General features: G+C 30.2%; 4 non-coding genes across 4 annotated transcripts; all 4 read left to right on the plus strand.

Annotated features, from left to right (window-relative positions):
• Positions 1 to 6,920: 6,920 nt before the first annotated feature.
• On the plus strand, positions 6,921 to 7,006 carry TRNAM-CAU. The gene is given in 2 exon segments: positions 6,921 to 6,958; positions 6,971 to 7,006. It is a non-coding gene; the product is annotated as a tRNA-Met (tRNA).
• Positions 7,007 to 7,016: 10 nt separating this feature from the next.
• LOC121968975 lies at positions 7,017 to 7,099 on the plus strand. The gene has a single exon (XR_006108476.1). It is a non-coding gene; the product is annotated as a small nucleolar RNA snoR114 (small nucleolar RNA).
• Positions 7,100 to 7,184: 85 nt separating this feature from the next.
• Positions 7,185 to 7,270, plus strand: TRNAM-CAU. The gene is given in 2 exon segments: positions 7,185 to 7,222; positions 7,235 to 7,270. It is a non-coding gene; the product is annotated as a tRNA-Met (tRNA).
• A 10-nt stretch (positions 7,271 to 7,280) lies between these two features.
• On the plus strand, positions 7,281 to 7,363 carry LOC121968976. Its single transcript, XR_006108477.1, has one exon. It is a non-coding gene; the product is annotated as a small nucleolar RNA snoR114 (small nucleolar RNA).
• The last annotated feature ends 549 nt before the right edge of the window (positions 7,364 to 7,912 follow it).

The raw sequence follows: 7,912 nt of genomic DNA on the forward strand, positions 1-7,912 counted from the left end.
TCCTATGTATACTTATTTTTTAAAAAATTTTAAATTGTTTGCACTTAATATTATAACACAACCCCTAAATCATAAAGGCAAAATCTGATTGGGATAACCGATAGTTAAAAAAAACAAAAAATAAAAACAAAATCAATTACATTGGGTGCTCATGGAATGTACGGTGTAATAAGGGAAGCAGCATATCATATATAGTTTTAGCATATTATTTGTCTCTAGGGCGTAGCACAGATGGTGGACGCATGACATTTCTAGTGTAATGGTCAGGTGTCGTGAATATTTAATGTAATTGATTTTTTTAGATATCCATTTCACGATCTATGATGATATAAAAATATGAAGGGAAAGATATAAATGGAGGAATATTAAAGATAATAAAAAACATTTTAAATTTTATTATAAAATAAAATTATATTTGTTGCTTTATAAAATAATTTTTTTTTATATTCTTGTGTGTAAAGGTGAAAGTAGTGATTTTTAAAATAGGACTATGTTAACAATAAAAAATAAATATTAATCCGATTCAATTTAATATAAAATATGAAAAAGTAGGGATTTTATTTGAAATGATATTAATCCGGTATAATATTTTACATGGTTTCTTTTTCATTATTCTTTTTAGAATATAAAACACGATCGACAGCTATCTTGTAACGGCTCAAGAGATAGACTCATGCTGCCATTTGCATCCGACCTTGTGGCCACCACCAACGTCTCGCCTCATCATCACTGCCGTTTATTCAACTTTCTTGGCTTTTCGATTGTTTTGGTCTCTTCTCGCACGCACAAGATTTTCTTTCTCTTTTCAATTTTTGTTCTCTCTCAATTTCTACTAACGACATTTTTCCACCAAATTTTTTTTCCTTTTATTTTTTTTCATTCATTTTCTCTTAGCCATTCTTTTAATCTTTTGCTATACTAAAATTTATCTTAGAGTCAGACATATTAGTACTCAATCTCTTAGATAATTTAATACAAATTTTATCAGTGGTAATTTAGTTTTAAGATAATTAACTATCTAATAAGTATATCATAAAATACAATCCTCCATACTTACTCTCGATAAACTATCATAATTTTCATTTATTAAATGATATATTGATACTTGAATAATTTATCATGTCACTTCAAACTATAATATTTGTATAGAAATAATGCCGTATTATAGCTCGAATATGATACAAGTAGGCGATAACTCATATTTATAAATTACTAATCTGGGAAATATATACATTCATTTATCAAATCGGTAAAGTAGAGAAAAATCCCTAATCACAACTTGAATTTTGCATGCAATCCCCACTCATAAAAAACTTTGTTTCCACTTCCTGCATGCAAAGTTTTATTTGCTTCAACTCCCTCATGCAAATATTGTAACCTAATTGCCCCTCAGATTTTTTAAGTACAAAAGGTTCAAAAATGAGTATAATTCCTCTTAAATTCAGCACTTTACATTAGAATCGAGTATATTTTCTATTAAATTGAATATATTTTTTTCCTGTTTTAATATAATTACTCCTAAATTCAGCACCATGTAAAAAGAAAATCTAGTATATTTTCTATTCAATTAAGTATCATTTAAAGAAAATCTAGTATATTTTCTATCCAATTGAATATCATTTAAAGAAAATGTAGTATATTCGAGTATATTTTCTATTAAAATTATCTTTCATATTTTTTTAGGTATAAATAGTCTAAAAATGAGTATAATTTCTATTAAATTCAGCATTTTAAACTAGAATTGAGTATATTTTCTATTAATTCCTCCTAAATTCAGTACCATTTGAAAAAAAATTCTATATATTTTTTATCCAATTGAGTATCATTTAAAGAAAATTTAGTATATTTTTCATCCAATTTAGTACCATTTAAAGAAAATCTAGTATATTTTCCATCCAATTGAGGTGGAAAAAGAATTGTACTCAATTTGATAGAAAATATACTAGATTCTAGTTTAATGTACTGAATTTAAGAGAATTTATACTCATTTTTAAACTTTTTATACTTAAAATATTAGGGGCAATTAGGTAAGTATATTAAACTAGGGAGTGAAAATAAAGAATTTTTCCAATGGGGAGTGCATGCGAAGTTGTGTTTGCCAATGAGGACTGCATGTAAATTTTTCCTTATCAAATCATATTTTTCACAAGCACAACATTTTTTAGGTTTCATCTATTATTATTGAATATTTGCTCTTCACATGTTAGTTTTATCTTGATAACAATGTCTTTTTTGAATTTCATCGTAATCATTATTTTATAAAAGATAGAGGAATAAATACCACCGTGTTTATGGGGAATAAAAAATATTCTTTATTATCTTCAAAGTTTTTCAATCAAAGCTTCTATTAGTGAACGCACAAATAAACTAACTTGGCGTGCTCGACTTGGTCATCATTCTCTTCGCATTGTTCAATTGATCATCAATAAGGCTTTATTAACCAAATATATTGGAGTATCCAAATACAAAATTTGGAAGTCAGAATCGTCGATTTCAGAAAAAATGATTTTAGAAATTTCGTTTGTTGTAATATTCACCTTCAACAAATAAGGTATTTTGTTATTATTTTTTTCCTTTGTTTTGAATGATGCTAATTCATCTAATATCTCAACAATTGGAAACATGTGCATTTCTTGCTCATATTAATTCCGCAACTTCTTCGCCTCATACTATATATGAGAGAAGGATTGAAAATTTGATGAGACCCTCATAATATATTGATAATTAGGGATGTAAATAAACCAAACGGTTCGCGAGCTATTCGGACCTCGATTCGGTAAAAAACTCGTTCGAGTTCGTTCGTTTATCTTATCGAGTCGAGCTCAACAGTTTTATCGAGCCAAGCTCGAGCTTACGGATATTCGGCTCGTGAGCTCGCGAACATGTTCGTTTATAGGCTCGTGAGCAAAAAAACGAGCTTTAAAACGAGCCTAAAAAACGAGCTCTAAAACGAGTCAAAAAAGAGCTCTAAAACGAACCTTAAAATGAGTTTTAAAATGAGCTCTAAAACGAGCCAAAAATGAGCTCTAAACGAACCCGAAAACGAGCCCGAGCTCGCTTAACGAGTTAGGCTTGTTAACTTTGATAATCGAGCTAATAACGAGCCGAGCTTGAACTGTTCGTGAGTTTGATAATTCTAAAACGAGCCGAGCTCGAGCCTTGTGATAAAAGCTCGATTCGAGCTCGAGCCGTGCTTGAGCCGAGCTTGAGCCGAGCTCGAGCCTAATACTGTTCGACTCGGTTCAACTCGTTTGCATCCCTATTGATAATGTGATGCATGCCCAATCTAAAGAGGAAAAGAAGAAAAATCATTTGCGTTTGAGGTCCTCATTTGTACTGTTTGCTGACTAACATTTTAAGGTTGTGCCTTTAAAGGTAACAATGAATTTCTATCTTCATTTAATCGTGAGAATTTTCTTAAATTGGCAAAGACTTTTACAAAAATGAGTACAAAAATTGATGAAATTGTACTTGAAAATGCTCTAAAAAAATTTCAATATATTGCTCTAGAAATTCAAAAAGATATTTTATATATTATGGCCAATAAAATACAACTGATAGTTTGTGAGAAGTTAGAGGTCAATGCTTATGTATTCTTATTGATGAAGCACAAGATATATCTAAACAGGAGCCAAATGACTATTATCTTGAGATTTGTGACCAATCATGAGATTTTGACAGATTTTTTTTACCATTAAAAGTGCTAGTGACATTACCTCATTAAATTAAAAAAAAAAGATATAAAATATTCTTATTAATCTCGACCTCCAAGTTAAGAAAATAAGAGACCAAGGATATGATGATGTTATAGTAATATGTGTGGCACATGGAATAAACTTTAGATATTATTTCTCAAAGATTATCCCTATGCATATTATGTACATTATTTTGCCCATCAATTATAATTGACATTGGGTTCTCAGCCAAAAATGTTATTTAAGAATTCTTTTCTCATTTAGACAATATTGTCACTTTTTCTATAAGCGCATTGTTGAATTACATACTGTATAGAGAAATGAAATTGAATATATATTGGTAATTGGAGAATGTGATTCTGGAAGTGGAGAAAATCAGATTGCTAATTTACAATAAATAAGACCTACTTGTTGGAGTTTAGGGTTTCTAATTATGATTCAATAAAAAAGTTTGATAGGTATATACACTGCAATTCATAAATATTTTGAAGTTCTTTGTGATCATTCTCCTAATGGAAGAGATAAGGTTGAAGTTAGAGGGATTTATAGAAATATGTCAAGTTTTGAATTTGTGTTCATTTAATTTTGCACTTAATGAAAAAAATTATGAGAACGACATATATTCTATGTTGAAAATTTGAAGACATTTTGACTGTTATTAAATGTATATCTACTATCAAAATTATCCTTCAAGAACTAGAGATTACAGATAAGAAGATTTTTTTTTTCATGAAGTGAAAAAATTTTATTTGAGAAATGAAATTGATGTGTATAACCTTGATTGCCTATATAAGTCAATCATTTCCGTCAACAAGCTACAATTGAGCATCGTTACCAATTTGATATTTTTAATGCGACTATAGATTTTATCTTGATGGAGTTAAATACTTGTTTCAACAAGTCATCAGTAGAACTTTTTGTCTTAGTACAACTTTAGATCCTAAAAATTCATTTGACTAATTAACCATGATTATATTTGCAAATTTTCAATAAAGTTTTTATCCTGAAAATTTCATAGATTGAGACATCGTTGCTTTAGAATATGAATTGGTACATTATAAACTTGATGTAATGCATAATTTGAAAGCTTCTACACTTGTTGAGTTGTGTTAGAATTGACTAAAAGTGGATGATCAAATGTTTATGTTATATTGATTAGGTTGATTCATCTTGTTTTGACATTACTTGTTTCTACTGCCACTATTGAGCGGAGTTTTTTTAGCAATGAAAAATGGGAAGATCTTCCCAATAAAATAAAGAGAGTTTTTTTTTTGAAAGACATTCTATACTGAACGAGATTTAATTAAGGATATAGATGTAAATTCTATTATAGATTATATATATATAATGGATTTTCAAGAACATCGCCAATAAGTGATGTAAGATCTCGTGCATTGGAATCCATGATTATGAACCTGAATCCGGTAGTATGAAATATTTTCTTTTTCAATTGAAGTGCATTCGGTATCGTTAAATAAGAAGTCTTCGCATCTTAATGCATATATTGAATTTATTTAGAGTTATTTGAACAGGATCCACTTTAAAATTATCAAAGCTAGATCCACTTTAGAAGAAATATAAGTCAACCAATAATAAAAATATTTTTAATGTAATATCTTTTATAATCTCTGAAGAGATAGTTCCCATTTTAAAAATTAGTACCAATTTAGTCTGCATAAATTCTATAATTATTATGTGTTGATTTTTTAAAATCCAACGTCGTACTAATGTTATCCTTTAAAATGACATAGTAACTGAAAGGGGGATAGAATAATAAATAAGTGTATATAGAAAATCTAAAAGTTAAATGATGTTTTGAGAATTTTACGCCCCTGGTAATTGTTGATGAAAATTTTTATAAAGATTAAATGGGTCAAGACCCATTAAAATAATTTTAAACAGAGCCCTCGTCATTTTATATATAGCCCCACAATCGCACCTCCATCTTCTTGTATCTTCTCTCTCACATCCACGACCTCGGCTGTCATCAGCCTTGTTCGCTGATCCCACTCAAATATGACAGGAAAAATGGAAGCCTTATCGTTTCCAATCAGTTGCACAATGCGCGGATTAGTTAAGGAGGTCAAGGATGATGAAGCACGGAAAGAAAATTCAAAAATTTTGATCCAACGAAAAGGATATATATATATATATATATATACATATATATATATATAGAGGTGACCACCACATTAGAGATGACTAAGGCAGACTTGAGGCCGCTGCCGAGCCCAAACTTCGCACCCAAGGGCATCTCAACTATTCTTGAGTTCATAGACAGAAAAAAAGTGAGTTTTAATTTTTTTTTTAAAAATAAATATTAAAAATCTTATTAGTTGTAGCAAAAAGTGAAATTCGTTATCCTATCGATTCATATAGCAGGTCTCGTGACTATCTATGAAAAGGTAAATCGAGAAACTGCAGTTGACCACTGCGGGAATAATATTTTTCTTGACTTTTTTGAGATTCAAAACCTTGCTCATCCATAATAGTCAAACTCAATCGTGCCCCGGACAACATTTAATTTTATTAGTAAAATTTAAAAAGACAATTTCATATATTGTTAATGATTATTTTTACAATTGGAAACGATGGCCAATTAAGTCATGTTGAAATAACTTTATCTTATACCAATGCCACTTTATGTTAACTAATTTGTTAACGAGTAATAAATTATTATAATATTATTAATATATATTTTATTTTAATTATTATTTTAAAAAAATTATCAAATAATTTTAACTTCGATAAAGCTGCGAATAATATTTTCTAAGACCTATAAAAAGAACTCTGGAGCTAATAAATATTCAACAACTCTTGTATTAATTTTCTAATTTATTTATGAGGATGCTTCTCTATCTTTAAAGAAAACGATTTTCTAATGCTTTTCATTTACTAACCATTGTAATCAAGTAATTTTTTATCTCTTTTATTTTATTAGTTGTTCAACTCTATTTTAATTTAATTATATTACTAATCTGATTTAAAAAATTCAAAAGGATATTTTTATTTGACAGATAATTTACCCTATTCTTATTAGTCAGCTCCATCACAGAGTATTAGATAAAACAAAAGTTTAGATCAAAACCACTAACTCATTAAACATTTAAATAAGTAAAATCTAAAATTATATAAAAAGGGTCCTTTATTCCACCGGCTAAAATTTAATGTATATGTGCCTTAATTAAACAAAATATATATTAAAATATTTTAAGTTATTCTAACGGGGTGGTGGCGCAGTTGGCTAGCGCGTAGGTCTCATAGCTTGATGAGTCATCCTGAGGTCGAGAGTTCGAGCCTCTCTCAACCCATGCACCACCTTGGTGATGAGGATTAATGCGCTTCAGTGATGTCAGGGTTCATCACAACCATCTGATTAAGATGACAAAAGTGCTTCTGAGCCAAGTTTTTAATTGCCCATTTTTATTGACATATATGTTGTATTACTCACCAACTCTTTACTTGTTGATTTGGAAAATCATTCCAACGGGGGTGGTGGCGCAGTTGGCTAGCGCGTAGGTCTCATAGCTTGATGAGTCATCCTGAGGTCGAGAGTTCGAGCCTCTCTCACCCCATACATTCCCTTGGTGATGAGGATTACTGCACTTCAGTGATGTCAGGGTTCATCACAACCATCTGATTAAGATGACAAAAGTGCTTCTGAGCCAAGTTTTTATGATCTGGTCTCGTTTTTTTATTGAGATATGTTGTATCACTCGGCTGCACTTTACTTCTTGATTTAGACAATTATAACTTAATTTACTAAAATGTTTTTTTAAAACAAATCTTTGTTAATCTTTTCCTACAAATAAGTGGCCGTCCTCGGTGGGTCCAGGACTCTACTTCTACAGTTCTACTGTACTTCTGCCATTTTGGCTTGTCAAACAGCATCACTCTTGGCTGCGAGATCGGGATGAAGGCCGTGGTGATCACGAACCCCGGCGGCCCCGAGGTTCTTATTCTATAAAAGATTTTATAGAGGAATAAATACCACCGTGTTTATGGGGAATAAAAAATATTCTTTATTATCTTTAAAATTTTTCAATCAAAGCTTCTATTAGTGAGCGCATAAATAAACTAACTTGGCATGTCCGACTTGATCATCATTCTCGTCGCATTGTTCAATTGATCATCAATAAGTATGGTTTCCTACTTTACCTCATCTTCATCTCATTCATGTAGGGCTTGTATGAAGTCTTCTCGGGGCGGTATGGTGG

This window comes from Zingiber officinale, chromosome 3B (genome assembly GCF_018446385.1).
Source record: "Zingiber officinale cultivar Zhangliang chromosome 3B, Zo_v1.1, whole genome shotgun sequence".
NCBI lineage: Eukaryota > Viridiplantae > Streptophyta > Magnoliopsida > Zingiberales > Zingiberaceae > Zingiber > Zingiber officinale.